The 16,313-nt window shown below is 40.8% G+C and overlaps 1 long non-coding RNA gene across 1 annotated transcript in view; it reads left to right on the top strand.

The window, feature by feature from the left end:
- The first annotated feature begins 684 nt into the window (after positions 1–684).
- The window catches only part of LOC111933533 (uncharacterized), a 77,654-nt gene continuing 62,025 nt past the window's right edge, over positions 685–16,313 (top strand). Inside the window, exons 1-2 of the long non-coding RNA XR_015286482.1 lie at positions 685–889; positions 2,997–3,137. This is a non-coding gene — a long non-coding RNA (uncharacterized LOC111933533). The remainder of the gene's footprint in view (positions 890–2,996; positions 3,138–16,313) is intronic.

The raw sequence follows: 16,313 nt of genomic DNA on the forward strand, positions 1-16,313 counted from the left end.
TGTTATTTAGCTAAGTCCATGGGGAAAAAAAAATTACATTTCTATTTAATTTCTGTTTTGTTGTTTCCCTGATTTATTACTCTGTCACTGCAGATACTACTTTATACAGGAAAGTGCACGAAATGTCTTTAGAATCCATGAAAATACACGAAAACAGACTAATAGCACACTCCCGTAAAGGAGTTAACTCTTCAGCGCACTGCCTTTGTTAAGAAGCGAGGACGGCAATGCTCCGCCGCAGCCGGGAGCGCTCCCTGCCGGCGCGGGCGGCCAGCGGCCCCCACAGCCAGGGGAGGCAGCGGGGCCCGGCACGGAGCGATCGAGGCAGGGAGGGCTCCACAGAAAAGGGCTCCGCTCGCGGCCGGGGACAGGCGGGCACTGCCGGCTGCTCCCTCAGCGCCCTGCCCGCATCCTCCTCCCGCCGGCTGCTCCCTCAGCACCCTGCCCTCATCTTCCTCCCGCCGGCTGCTCCCTCAGCACCCTGCCCTCATCTTCCTCCCGCCGGCTGCTCCCTCAGCGCCCAGCCCGTATCCCGCCAGCCCCGCGCCCCCGGCCCCGCGCGCCCATTGGCTGCCGGCCCACAGCGGCAGCCAATCAGAAGCCAGTTGTCAGGCTCTCCCGTCTATTTTTAGCACGCACAAACAGACGCGTTCGGGGGTGGATGTGCGTTCCGTCTCTGTCTCGGGCACGCGCGCTCTGTCTCGGGCACGCGCGCTCTGTCTCGGGCACGGCGCGGTGGAGCGGCGGTGGCGCCGGCTGAGGCCCCAGCCAGGGCCGGGGTGCGGGCAAGCAGCGCCACGGCCGGGCTGCCGTGCAGAGGGGAAAACCAGGGCCGGAACCGTACCGCCTGGGGCAGTTCTAAGGGAAACCAGAAAATTCCCAGTGAAAGGTATTCTGTATAATAAACAAATAAATAAAGAGAATAAAATAGATGTGTGGCCCCCGTAGCAAAGCGGCTGGTGTGCCCGCTCTGGACCGCGGACCCCGATCCAGACAGGGCTTGGCCTCTTGAGTGAATTAGCAGCAGAAGGGAAAGGTGGGATTCCTGGTATGGACTAAACACTGCGTATTTTATTTTGTATAGTCTCATTTAGTTAAGTTTAAACAAGGTAGCCAGCTATTTCTGACGTGCTTCTGATACGTTTCGATAATGAGGGATGTGTAAGTTGAGGAGAAAAAAGGATCAGACATAAACACTTAGATAATACGTGCAGTGGGTATTTTGGAGAGTTCAGATATTTCAGATAGCTGGAGCTGCATTCTTTCCCAGTTTCTCACAGAGCTGTGAATTCAATAGAGCTTTTTAATTTATCCTTGAATTCAGTAGGATTAGACATGTGCTGAAGCATTTAGTACAGGGATGAAGCAGGGCCTCTAGTTCAGAAAGGAAAATACTAAAGGACAGTAAGGAAAATTGTTTTTCTAATATTTTAAATTAGGACTTAAACCAGCAACAATGTCAGCATACTGTAGAAATATCAAGGAAAAAACATCTTGCTAAGCAAGTTTTTTAAGGCCCTTGTATAAACATAAAAGGTTTAGTTGTCTATCTAAATATATGAGTACTTAGCCCCCAGGTGAGCAACTGTTTTGGGATTTGTGCATAGTGATGGGTCATAAGAGCTGCTTGGGCTTTGTAGTGACCTGTTCACAAAGAAAACCAGAATGTATGAAATGCAGACCTAATCTGTGCACTAAATCTGTGGCGCCCTAAAGGAGTAAACTGATCTGCAGCTCTAGTGCTGACCCTACAGCACAGGGATGGATTTCATTGCCCATGCACACTGAGGGTTTGGACACCCTGAGAAAAAAATTTTGCAAAAGAAGAAGGATTTCTCAAGGTCTGCTGACTGCCATTTGTTTTTACAATGAAAAGTACTCCCTGACGAATCTTGCAATATCAGAGCGAAACATGGGCTGCCTGCTCCTCATCATCACCAGCCTTTAAGAGATGGTCAGTGCCAGGCTGCTCTGAAATCCTGGTCCTCATTACTCAATCCCCATGGATGCTTTTCAGTTGCCAGTAGGACATACCAAATCAGCAATGAAACAAAAGAACAAAGTCTGCTGTGACAATGTTTGAATGCCATTTCAAAAAAGTGGCCTGTGGATTTAAAATCTGCCCAAAGAAAAAAAAATGTTGTTTATTCTGTCATTGCCAGAACATTGATATAGTCAGAAACATTATTTCAATGAAGTTTTTACATGCCATTGAACATTTTCTCTGTGTTCACGGGTTGTCAGTCTTATGTGCAGATTAAACTTAAGTTCTCACAGGGGAAGTTCACGCAGCATGAATTCCGTTAGCTTTGCTGATCCCATTATATGCCATAATTTGAGAGTGAAGATTGCTCTGCATAAATATTCATCTAGCATCTTTCAAGTTTTCACTTTTCATTCTGCTGCCGCCTGACCCTGTCTGCCACTTTTCTCTGAATAATCATTACTGCTGAGCAACCCATTTGGAGAAAAAAGACATTTGCAAGACTAAAATACCCAGACAGCATAGATGCGTGGATTGTCACTAGGACAAGTTGCAGCCCATTGCAGTTTATAACTGTGGACATTAAAATAATCTAATGTGCTATTTGGAATTGATGTGCATTTCTCTCTGCAAATGTCATGGCCTTGGGCTCACACAGAAACCATACTGAACACATGAGTAGTAGCACCCCAATTCTCAGTCTGAACACTCTAAACCCAAATTATAAACTTTTCCTATTTTAAGTCCAGCAGGTTTTTAAATTGTATTAATTATTTCTAAATTTTTCTTTATTTTGGTGCAGTTTCTATCAAGCTACAACACAAAGGTTCTGCTTGGGCATCGAGGTGAACTGAAACTGGTGAAAATAAACAAATGTGATGCGTTTTTGTGGAAGCAAAGAGTCAAATCAAGGGCTCTTCCCATATGAAGCGAGTTTAAAAGACTACGCGTGAGTGAGTTCAAGCCCAAACATGATAAAATTGACCACAATTCTCTTGTGAATCCTCAACAGATCCTGGGACATGAATGTCTGTTCTCTGCAATTGTTAATCCAGCCAGTAAGGGAAATTGCTATTCTGATCTGTTCCCAGATGTGGTCATGTGTTTCAGATCGTGTGTTTCCGGCACGTGAGAACATGCACAGATTTTCCAGGTGAGCTGAGGTTATGGGAACCCATCCCCCTGCATTGGTGTTGCAGTTGTGCAGTGCACTTAACTGAGCATGTGATGGTTGTGCACATTAGCTGTCTCTTTTCGAGGAAGATGGTGCATGAGTTCCTCACCCTCCCCCTACAATTCAGGCCAGCTGAGTTTCCTGCATTTGGGAAAATCAGAGTCAGCACCCCTGAAGTGCAAGGAAAGACAGCCCGTGGGAAAATCATTCTCCAGATCATGAGGTCTCACATTCATGTTTCCATACTGTGACTTCAGGGAGATGAGCAAGACAAGTTTTTCATCAGCTCAGACTTGCAGTTACTGCTCCCTAATAAAGAGCTCCTAGGAAAGAAAGCCCCCCCTTCCCCAGTGAAACCAGCTGCCTGAGAAAGGCAAGCTGCATCCCCGTGGCAGGAATGCGACAAGCCACTTCACAGGCTGTGCTGCAGACCTTCCTGAAGCTTTCCTTGGGCAAGGCATTGAAGAGAACGGGCTGTTCTGCCATGCAGTGCTCTGAGACAAGCTGGCAAGGAGAGACATGCTTTTCTACTTATAAGATGCATACTTTTGCCAGGTACTATCTCTACACCTTTTTTCTTTCCCTTTATTTTCATCCAGTCAGAATTCCCATAGACACCACTTACATAATTCCCCTGCTTATCAGCTTGACATCTTAATTGCAGAAACTGCACCAACAGGGAAAAGCTGCTAGATAGCAGGCATCAATGCCACATCAGGTGAAAACAAGTAATCACATTACTCAGGAAGACCAAAGTGGTGAAAATATGCCCTCCTCAAAATTCAAGTTTAAACGAGACGTACGTCCAGGCTGACTGAAGTGACTAACACTTTTGCCAGCTAGACAGATTTGATCCAGTGTTTCAGTAAAAAAAATAAAATAAAACCAGTGCAGGGTAGAAACATTAATGTGATGAAGTCTGCATGATTCAGAAAGGTGTGTTAAAGCCTGACTTCAGGGCAGCTGCTTGGCCCTGGTCCTGCACCAGTGTACTTGCCGGTGTGCTCACGCAGAACGTAACAGAAGCCTGGACATCAAAGAAACGGACCTGGCATTTTCCAACAGAAGACTGGGCTGTTTATTCTCCTTGTAAAGGACTGCTGTGTTCATAAGGATGGTCTAGTCTAGTTTAGTGGGAAATTAGAATGGCAATAATTTTCCTATTTAAAGTAGCATAATCCCATTTTTAATGTGCACTTCATATCTGCAAGACTTAAAATAGATATTGTCTCTTTTTTCTGGGAACTCATGTTAACGTTAGTATCTCTCAGTGCCCTATGCCTTTTTCTAAAAGAAAATTCCTGTGTAAAAGACTCTTGTTCTAATTAAGATCAAATAATTTGTAAAGTACATGATATTTTGGACCTGTCACGTCAGTGTATGCATCACATTGACTTATGTGTGGTGCAGTCAATCAGCCATGTGAATGGAGGATTATGCACAGCCTTTCTGGATGCTTTGGGGTTTGAACCCTGCAAGCAGTTGATCGCAGATGCTTTCTGTCATGTATTAATAGCTGTCTCAGCATGAGAACTGGAAGCCCAGAGCTCTCATAAATGCTAAAAACATTTCACCTCCAGGACTTAGAATGTGTAACTTAATGTGCCAGTGAAACATTATGGAAGTTGCTTTTATTTTTTCTCCAAGCCACTTTTAAAAGGATTTTGAGTTTGGAGAAACATTACTGCATCATAAAATTTTTAAACTGATGTGACATTCTGTCATTGTTTTATTTTTGCCATGGAGGCAGAGCAAACAATATTCATAGGCAAAAATGCCTTGTTTCAGTCATCTGAGGGCAAACTCACTTATTTGGTGCTCCTGGTTGAGCAGTAAGAGGTAACTAAACCTGACCTACTCTTAATTACAGCATTTGTTGTACAAACATATTGAAATGGAACTTCCGGTGGGCAGTGCCTCCCAGTTGTTCCTGGTCCTGAGCCAGTCTCCAGCTTGCCATGAGACCTTATTCATTGCTATATCCTAGGCATTGGAAGAAGAGAGGGAATATGGTGTGGGGTTTTTTGAAGTTGTTATAGCAGGCTTAGGAGGAGGTTGATACTTGAATTTGCTGCTGACCACACTTGACTAAGTTTCAGGATTTTTTTATGGGTGTCCCTACCTCTGTGCAGCCTCAAATGATGGAAGCATTACTGATAAGCAGTTATTAAAAGAAGCAGTTGATCTTTTGGAAGCATTCATTTTGGTACTAGAAATAGAAGCTAATTTCCTCTTCTCTGTGCTGCATCTGAATTGCTGCTGGGAAGCAGTTCTTTGAAGGAAACCCAGACATCCACATTGAGTCCCCAGCTCTGATACAGAGCCAACAGGTCTGGCTAAGTCAGTCGATCTGGTCAGCTTCTTATTCTCCAAGTTTGTGAGAGTGTGACAACATATGCTGCCTTCAGGACTGGGAATGAGTTCAGTAGCATTTATGGTGCAGTCATGGTAGTGATAGGATGTAAAGATGAGGACTAATCTCATCCATTTCCAACCACCACTCATATCCAAGTGCTGACTGACCTGCGCTTCCTGTCAGTTCTTACTGAAGTCAGCGAGTCTGAGTTACTGACCATACACAGCCATGGACTTGAGGTCACATTCCAGGCCCATTTCTCCATCCAGTGGTGTCTGGAGTCCTTCACTTCTTTGGTGCTGCTGACAGTTCAATAGAACCATCTGTAATGGTCCTTTAGCCACGATGAATAGCATTTGGACCTGTTCATGTTTTGAGTGGAGAATTTTTTCTGTTACATGAGGTACCTATAGAGGTAGTGTCTGTAGTGCACCTGCTCTGTTCTTCACTTGGTGGGGGCAGAAGCAGATTTTGCCTTTGTGCCTGATTTGTCTCCACCCTTTCTTTCTTCTTTGCCAATGAGTCTTTTAACCAGAGCATAGTTAACCTGCCTTGCTCATCTCCCTGCTCTTTATTGCTTTGATGCATTCTTTTATGAACTGAGAAAGAGGTAATCTCATCTCTGGGCAAACCCTTTCTCTGTCTGCAGTGACTCTAGGCAGAAGCAGGGCACACAATTAAATGCAGGTTAGAGAAACCGTGCTGTACATGCAGAAGCAGCTGTAAAGCAAGGCAGCGTCTGAGATGAAACCCAAATGTGTTCCCATCTCTGGTTTGTGCTGCGGCTCTGGCCAGCTTGTGTGTGCTGACTCCTGGTCTCCCCCTTCCCTGAAACATCAGCTTTTAACTGCTGCCAGAGGCACTGTCATTGGCCTTGTTTTTTGTTCTTGCTGCTGTTCCAGGTCAATAGATCCCATGTTTTCCAGCACTCTGAAAAAATAAATGGTCTCCCAGAGTAGCATGGTCTCCTTGTTTTTCCTTCGATAGAACCATCACCAAGAGAACAAACATTGAAGCAGTTCCTATTGTTACAATTTCTTTGTGTAACTGGTTACTTTTTAAAGCTTTTTTGTTTCTTTTTTCTCTTGTGATTGAAGTATACATTATGGTGACCAAATAGTTCAAACCCTGTCATGTTTCTTTATAGGTATTTAGCCAAGAATTGGAATGATAATTATATAAATCTTGTGGGTTTGTTTTTTGTTTTGTTTTCATTCTTCTTTTCAGTGACTTTCAATAGAATTTTTGCTGTGAAGTGACTTCTGAGAAGGAAGCAGACTGTTTTAAGAATAATGATTACATTAAAAGTGAGAGAAATGTAATTGCAAATAATGTTAAAGAAGTCAAATATATCCTGACCTTGCTTGGCTTGTTAAGCCATTTGCACAGCCCTAGTTAATGATTGGACAATTAATAACTGGATCAGTTGCTTCAAGAACATGCACAGTTAAATGCTCTCTGCACATCATTTACCTCTGAGTCCAGATGACCAATTATGATATTTTTGAAGAGATGACTACTGAGACTTCTTTTCATTCTCCCTCTAATTATATCCACTTGTGTCTTTCCCTGCCTTAGAATTTAGCCCCTGGAAAAGATTGCTTTTTTGCCCTTTGGATTTTTAGCTATATTGCCCCTCTTCCTAGAATGAGTTATAGAAGGCTTCACTTTGGCCCTAATTTATTGAATACATGTAATACATACCTGAGGACAATATTTTAGCTCATAAATTCTGTATCATAGAATGTGGGATGGGGAAGAATATATATTTATAACAAAAATGGGAAGAAATCAGAAAGCAATTAAATAAATGAACAATGCACCTCCCATCTTAGCAAATATGACTCAGGCATGAAAGGATTTAAAGTCCATTTGTTTGTGCAAATGAATGCACTCATAAAAGACAGCACTTGAGGCTTTAATGTCTCTTAACTCTATAATTTAAAAAATGCACTATATTCTAAAGTGACAGGATCTCTCACATATCTCATGTATGATTTTTATAAAGTCATCTTATTTGCAGCTTTTAAAAGTGTGTTAGGGAGAGAGAACTCAGTGTGTTGTTAAGCAGAGACAGTCTGAAATTCATGAAATGAAAGATCACCTTAAGCTGTTGCTTTGAAGTTTCACCAGAGTTTTCCAGCTCATTTCCTACTGATGGAAAACTTGCCAAAAGTACTCCCAGCAGAGATAAAAAATATTTGGCCTGCTGGAATCCACACTTGAAGATTATCAGCAGATCAAAGACACAAGAGTCAAGTTATATGCTAAAGACAATTTACATAATTTATATATATATATATATATATATATATAAATATATATATATATGTATCAGCGATTATCTCTAGCTAATTAATGCACTCATTACTTATGCAGGTAGCTCTGAGCAGGATGTGGAAAGATGTGAAATCTATAGTATGAAAAAGCACACTTCGGTTGATTGCTTTAGATTTTAAATATTTCTGGCTCACCCTATTTGTTTTCTTCCTTTGAAAAACTTTCAATGATTCTTAAGTTCCTCTTGTCAACTTTTTTCTTTTGTTGTTATTTTTAGAGCATATATTGAGTCCAAAGTGTCTGTTCTGTTTTATTTAGTTGTACAAGCATGGTTTATCTTTCATTAAATTATGGTTATTTGGAAAGTGTTCTTTGCATGGAAACAACTAAAACTGAGGTTCTTATTAACTCAGATGTTTGAACTGATAATAGACCATGAAAGCTTTCTTTCTTTTAATTGCCTCCTGTGGAAAGAGGTTTTTTTTTAAAGATGAGCCTTTCAGTACAATATGTTTTTTTTGTGCAGTCCCTCCTTGCTGTGTCCAATGGTTTTGTCACCAGTGGGCCTCTGCAGGAACCCAGAGATGGGGTGATGGGGACCAGGGAGGAGGTGGCACAGCCTTGCCTCGGGTCCCCACCCTCTGGCCTGACCTCACAGGACAAAGCAGGCTTTGGTAGCTGTCTTTCCTTCAGCCCAGAGACCTGTCCCAAACATTGTACTTTGAATTATGTTATGTAGTGAAACATTTAGCAACATCTACCAGGAAAAAGCTTGTGAAGCTACACAGATCAGAAAAAAGGATCTGGGGCTGCTCCTCCTTCCCACTGCAGCAAAGTGCTTGTCCTCTGCTGATTGTGAAACTCCTCACCTCTTGCAGAAGTGGCATTTGCAGAAGTCTCTGATGGAGTCAAATATCCCACCCACATATTTTAGCTCTGGGAGGGGCTGTAGCAGAGTATGCTGGGAATCCAAATACACACCTTCTACAGAGGCAGGTGGGACACTAATACATTTTCATGTCATGGACAGAAAAGTTTCGTTTCCAACAAATCAGTGGGAAAAATCAAATGCTACGTCTTTCTAAGTTGACACAAAATACAATTGAGCTCAGTCAGCCCAAGCGCAGAGCTTTGGACAAGTTTTGCAGTATCCCTCACCTTTATCCCTCACTGGGTGGTGAAAGGAGTCTGAAATAAAAGGGTTTGGAGAAAAAACACAAAGCAATCCTACTTGGCTTGAAACTCTCAAGATGGGATGGTGTGAATTCACTCTAAGTACTTCTTTAATGATCTGTAAAAATACAGGCACAGCATACAAAGCTAATTTTAATAAATTGTTTTCTTTTTAACCCTTCCTTGCTTTGAATGCATCAAGGTCTCCTGCTCTGGATTTTTTTCTCATCACTTATTATGTGCTTGTTTTAAGTTGCTGCATTTCTGTTTTCAGGGTACTGCTGTATTATCATATTTCAGTCTCAGTTTCTAGATCTGTTTGCTACACATGACCACCTAAAAATAAGCTGCTTTATCCTCGGACATTATTATATAAATTCAGTGGGTAGAAGTTATTCACTGATTTCCAGATGATACTGAGTTGCATTCACGTATATCTTGTGTAACTTAAATGATAGCAGCAGAGACTGAATGTGCTGACAGGTGTTTCCAGCAGGAGTTTGTATCAAGCCCCTCTCTCTTCTCTTTCCCCAAATCACAGCCCAATTAAGATGTAATTAAAATGTACAACAGGCCCTTGATCTTTCTTGATATAGTTACTATAATTTCATTTAAGACAAATTTAATTTCTTTTGGATATCTGTGATAGATGTCTATTTTGGATATTTGGCAGTCCTAAAATAAATGTTGCTCATTGATCTACCACACAGCATTGTTCTGGCAGCTTGGGCTGCCCTCTCACAGCCTTGTTTGTCCTGTCAGACCATCCACTCTCCTGAGGCATTCTCATGTTGCTGCTGAAGACTGATCTGTGGTATGTGATATGCCCATCTCTGGCCCATGCACTTCTTTGTGGAAAGGGCTTGGTGAGGTTCCTTGTCAAGATTTGTACAACTGCTCAAAGCAGCTGATCATAATGGCCTCTCAGTTTAGAATATGTTAATTGGCATCTTGCTTTGGACAAGTTTTGCAGTATCCCTCACCTTTATCCCTGACTTAAAAAAAAAAAAAAAAAAAAAAGAGTAGGGAAAGAAAAAGGAAAAAATGTAGTTCAGAGAATGGTATCATTTCCCAGTGCAGAATATTGCTGTAGACCTAGGACTCGGGGAAGGAGAAGCAAGACTGTGAGTGACTAGGATAGGAGCAAAACTGTGGGGAAGGCTGGGGGAATGTGGGAGAAAAAAGGTAATGATAGGATTAGATATGATGCAAGCTTTACCTATTTATTGCTAAAAAAGAGTTATCCTAAATATTATCAATTGGATTTAAGCTACAAATATGCCCACTCCTTAAGTGTTTCCAGTTAGATCAGTAAAGGTACCTCTGAAATGCCTCAGCCATATGTTTCTAAAATTTATATTCTTAAAGTGCTTTCTCCTCTGCTGCCCATGACCCTTTATCTATGGTCTTTTTGGGCATTGAGAGTAAACCTACAAAGAACATAATTTAGTTAAAGGTTCAGGGCTTACTGCCAGCTCCACTGGCTCAGCTGCTAGAGGGCTCACTGGAGTGTGGGGTCCAAATTTCATTGAATCCTTGGCCTGCAGGAATAGAATCTTTTCAGCTCCAGACCATCTGTTGAAACTTTTTCATGCGGCAGTAATTAAGTAATTATTAGGGCAGAGAAAGCATGCGTCTATGGCCTGGGGACAAGGATGGGGGTGGCTTGACTCCTGCACAAGGGCTATTGAACAGTAAATGTGAAATACTCAGACACTTGTGAGAGCAGAAGCAGGAGACTTGTCTCTCTCTTGTAACCCAGAGTAACATTTTTGCTGGAGTAGCCACTTGGGGCCTTTGAGATGGACCTTCAGGTGTCCTCAGGCACCAAAAAGGAGCGTAGCCCAGGTGTCCCTCCTGCTGGACAGGAGTACTTAGCAGAGGATCACCATGCAAAAGAGGTTCACTCCTGCCTCCACCTTGGCTTTGCATGACAGGCAGAGATCAAGGTCAGTGCTCAAACTCATCATCTCGAGGCCAGCACGTCCTGTCAGCCCCAGGTAACACCTTCTCACAGAGAATAAACTCAAATAATACAACTGAAGATGTATAGTGCAGGTGCATCCTGACTCAGCCCATGGCATTTTTAGGTACTGTTTATAGGGTGCCCCAATCTTTATACTGAGTTTAGGTCTAAAATCATGAGTTCATCTACTTCTAACAGAATCAGCTGATTTAATAAAAATGTAACTTCAGTCCCTTATCCCTCCTCACTTTATTTGGATCCTACCTGCCCAAATCAGGGCCTTTTTTTGGACACAGAGGTAGTTTTGTTGATCTGAATGATAATACTTTTCTATCATCAGGATGGTACCTGAAGATGTATGTATAATTACTTGTTTAATTAGAGGTTTGGTTTTACAGACACTATTAAAATTTTGTTTTCTTAACCCTGACATCAGAAGTCATACCATGATGTCATATGACCAGAAAAGACATTTTGATAAAGTGAATGCAGTCCAGATGATTAGTGAATGAATGTACCATCTGTCAAATCTTTATGAATTAATTAACCTCTAAGTACATTAAAATAGATGGTGTCAGTCCATTTATCATAGAAATTCTTATCCTAACATAACTGAACTGGGTAGATAAACAGAAATTTTAGACTGGGCAGATTTATTTCTGTCTTTTTTCTCCTCTTTTCCCCCAGTAATGAATTTGTTTGCTAAGCTATGCATTTTTTAAAAAACTTCAGTGAGCACATTCCCAAAGCCAACCTGACACAGAGGCAGGAGATGCCCAGTAGAGCATGAGGCACCACATGTGTGGAATTTGCCTGTGCTGTAATCTATACCTGAACAGCCTAGGGCATGCTGCAGGCTATCCCTGAGACATACACAGTGCTCAGAGACAGGTGGATCAGGAGAAGCATTGTGCTTTCTTATGTTCTCAAAATTAAATGCTGAATACATACTGCTGTGAGTTTCAGAAATATATTGACTGCCTAGTTCTAGTGGCCTGAGTTCTAGCAGCTCCGTGAATGTGGAGTGATGGAGACAATAGCCTTCTGAAATATATTGCTTGGAAGATTTAAGTGATTTAAGTGATTTAAGCTGAATTAATACTGCCTTTAATTATTATTTCGTAATTTCGTATATTCTGAGCAAAAAACAGTTTACAGAGTATCCTTTGGTGTCCTATTGTTTACAAGTGTTATTTGCTTTCTAATTCCAAAATAAGATGTACAGATAAATGGAAATTATTTATAAAAGTTGTAGTCTGGACCCATGTGGAAAACCATGCAGTATCACATTGATCCAAGCATTAAATAGTAACATTTTTTGTCTCTAAGGCCTCAAAGACATCTCACTCCACTGAAGGCTTAGTCCATCTGTACAGAATGCTGAATACACCACTGGATGTCACCCTTGCTCTCCCCTGAAGCAAAAAGAGCAATAAACCACTAACAACCATGACGTTTTAACGTCCAGAATACACTGGACTTTTACAAGGTGGTAAATGGCAGGTTATGACCAGAATATGGATATTGTAGGATAATTTATGAATGATACATGAAATGGTCTGTCTCTAAGGGATTGTATTATTTTTTACATGGAGAAATTTCTGAGGCTAAAACTAGTATTTATTGATTTACTTCTAGTCCCTCCAAAAGCATCAAAGTAAAGTTGAAGCCTGTAGAACCTACTATAACTAAAATTTTGCACTTCAACACAGGAAGTCACCACCTGCTGCTTTTGTATTTTATTAAATTTCCGCAATTTGGCAGTTAAAACTGAATTTCAGGAAAAGGATGTGAGTAGTTTCTGAGGTGTTTATAGGACAAAAATTGTCTGCCACCTTCTTGCCAGTGCCACCAGATTCAAATAGTGTCTGATCGCAGCTGTACAGATGTTCACAGTTGTTTCAGTAACATCTGCAGTATCACCCTTCCAAATTATTTTTACCCTTTTCACTTCTCTGTACTTTTGCTCATAACTGACTTCTGTTTCACAACTGTCAAGAAAAGTCCCCTAAATGCCAGGAATATAAGCTATATGCTCATTAGTGATAACTCACTGTATCAGATGTGTGTGGGAACAGAAAGGCCTTGTAAGTTGACCTAGCTCTGTCTGAGATGAGCAGATGTCAATGAACACAAGCTAAGAATTTGCCCTGAGAAGTTTAGATAAACCTGTTGAAACTTTGCTTTTCTTAGACATCCCGAGACACTCCCAGCTGGTTGTAAATACCCAGGAACACCTAGTCTTCTCAGGTTCCTCAGGCCAACAAACAGGGAAGGGCTCTCTGGGTGAGTTTTCCTCATTCTCTTCAGTCATAAATCATCCTGTGCAATGAGATAACTAGAAACAACTGCAATTTGGTGACTCACCATCAGCAAGACAAAAAAATAAAGATCAGAGAAGAATATTGGCTTCAGAAACAGAAACATTCATGTAATACTGCAATTATCCTTGCTTGTGAGACACGGTCTCAAGTAAAGAACTAGTTATCAGTTACTAGCACAAAATGTCAGTGTTGTTTTTATGTAGTCATTTCTGTGTAAATGTAAGTGTCTTTTACAAAGTGTGCTGGTTTTGTCTGGAGTAAAGTTTTGTTCACATCGGCTAGTATTAGGCTGAGTTTTGGATTTGTGCTGAACACGGTGTTGACAGCATGGAGAAGTTTTTGTTATTGCTGAGCAGGGCTTACACAAAGCCAAGGCCTTTTCTGCTGTTGTCTTGCTGGCAAGGAAGTTGTGAGGGCCAGGGGGGTTGGGAGGAGACACAGCCAGGACAGGTGACCCCATCTGACCAAAGGGATATTCTGTACCACATGGCATCATGCTCAGGATATAAAGCTGGGAACAAGAAGGAGGAAGGGATGGGGGGACATTTGGTGTGATGGCCTTTGCCTTCCCAAGTCACCATTATGTGTGATGGAGCCCTGATCTCCTGGGGATGGCTGAACACCTGCCTGCCCATGGGAAACAGCAAATTAATTCCTTGGTTTGCTTGTGCATGGCTTTTGCTTTTTCCCTATTAAACTGTCTTTATCTCAACTCATGAGTTTTCTAACTCTTACCATTCAGTTGTCTCCCAGGTCCTGCTGGTGGGGGAGCAAGCCAGTGGTTGTTTGGGGCTTGGTTTTTGGTTGGGCTTGAACCATGACACAAAGGAAAAAAAATCAGAAGCCACTGAAAATGGACACTGCCTTGTGAAGATTTTTTATCAAAATTTAATTGTGCTGTCTCAGAAGAGACAAAAGGATTCATCAGTTTTCAGGCAAGAAAAATTTGTTGCTCAAAGTCACACAAAGATTGAGATAAAGAAGTTTAGATAGCATTTTACCCTCTGATTTTACAATGCCAAGTGTACTGAGCAGTCCAAACTTTAAGAATTCGGTAGTCCTTAAGACTAATATATTATACATAAACAAGAGCTGGAAACCTCTCAAAAGTGAGGCAATCTAAAGTAGCTAAACCAGGAGATGATAAAAAAAAAGAAAAAATGTCATGTATAAATTTAGAAGGAAAACTGAAATCTGTTGTGCTTCTTCTTGAGCTACATTAAAATAACAATGAGTCAATAAGAGCTATGATGCTTATTTTGGAAAAGAAAGAGAAGGAGGAATCTACTCTAAAGTTAAATGAGTATATACAGATTTATGGGACAGCCCAAAACCAACAGAGTTAAAGAACTAGAACATAAGGCTTACAATTATGAGAAAAAATCTATTGAACCATCATCTTTAGCTGAAATACATCACTGGTAATGAAAAATTTGTACCAAATTATTTTAATTTTTTCCTACATGCATTCTATTCTATATATATATCTCAATAATGTGAAAAAAATTATAGATCTTACAATCTTAGAAGTGCTTTCTACTGTCATTATGCCTCCTAAATCTCAATATAATAGTTGGGTTCTCAGGATACTGGCTACTTGTATTTGTCCTCTTCAATTCTTTCTCTGCCCACTAGATGGTACTGCCAGCTTTAATTACACCATCCAATGCTGGAGATCCAGGGTGTGCTTGTTTCATCATTTCATCCCAAATCACAGCATCAATGACTACCTTGTATTTTTCAGCTGCCCCAGTGTAAATTTGCTTTAACTCCACTGGTTTTATATCCTTATCTGATGGAGAATGGATAGTCAAACAGACATGGGTGCTACACCTTAAAATAAAGCAGAAATATTTCAGCCAAATAAAAGTATTTGTAAGCAGGCCCTATGGTTATTAACCTCATACAGTCACAAGTAAAATATTTTAAACCTTTTTGGCTGGAAATAACTTCTTCCTCAAAATTTTCTCTCACCTCCAAACCACAAAATGCACAGATATTTTAACTTTCTTACAGACAGAAGAACATTCTAGCTGAAATTTGGATTTTTTTAGTCCTTTCAGCATAACCATGCTATTTTGTAGCCAGGAATTTTGAGTTATCTAAATTTAATATGAATACCTGATCAAGTTTCATTCATGAACTTTAAAAAAGTGAGAAAATACTTGATTTCTCTATTAGTCTCAAATATCATCTGTTTTACTGCCCAGCCCCATGCCCATGAACTATGTGTCTGTTTCTGCAGATATTCTTCATGAATTAGCAGAAAAGAAGTCCAGATTTTCTCTCTGGAGAAGAAGGTCTAAGCAATTGTTACTTAACATTACTCTTTGTCCTTGGTTAGAGAAAATCATTCATTGAAGGAATGAGAGCTGCTTCTATAAACCTTAATCATCATAGATGTAAATTAGTTTCAAGCTGCAGAACTGAGGGCTTTTAAACAACAATGAGAGATGGGGGAAAGTAGGACTTGTGAGTCAGCATGAACCATCCTGAACCATCACCACCTTGGGATAATGGGAGAGCTGGGACATCCACAGCTGGAAGGACCATCCTCCCATGGACAAGAGCAGCTACATGGTCAGGTGCATATGATGCACTGGGAATCATCATGGACCATGTGCTATCTGAGCAAAGATTTTGTTTGTCTTCTCTATCCTAAGGGTTCAAGGAGCTGTAGAAATGAGATTTTTCCTCTGAATAGAAAAAACAACAGATTTTTGTTGAAGTAAAAAAATTAAGAAAAGAAAGGAAAAGGCCAAAAATTAATATTTCATTTGAATTAATATTCTCTGGAAGTGAAAAGGGAGCAAGCATGTCAGGAAGCAAAATAACCAATTGAGAGTCCTCCAAAATACCCATGCTGCAGTGCTTTAGTCTTTCCAATTCACAGAGCTGATATTTTTTTATGTTCACAATGAAATTAAATATATCTGCTTTGGAGGAAGTTAAGCAGTTTCTGCTTTATTTAAAATTTCCAAATATTGATATTTTTTGTTGGACCTCTGTGTCCCTCTTTTTCCTAAAGTCAGATGCATGACATAACCTTCTTTTAG

This window comes from Cyanistes caeruleus, chromosome 4 (assembly GCF_971803275.1).
Source record: "Cyanistes caeruleus chromosome 4, bCyaCae1.hap1.1, whole genome shotgun sequence".
Classification (NCBI taxonomy): Eukaryota; Metazoa; Chordata; class Aves; order Passeriformes; family Paridae; genus Cyanistes; species Cyanistes caeruleus.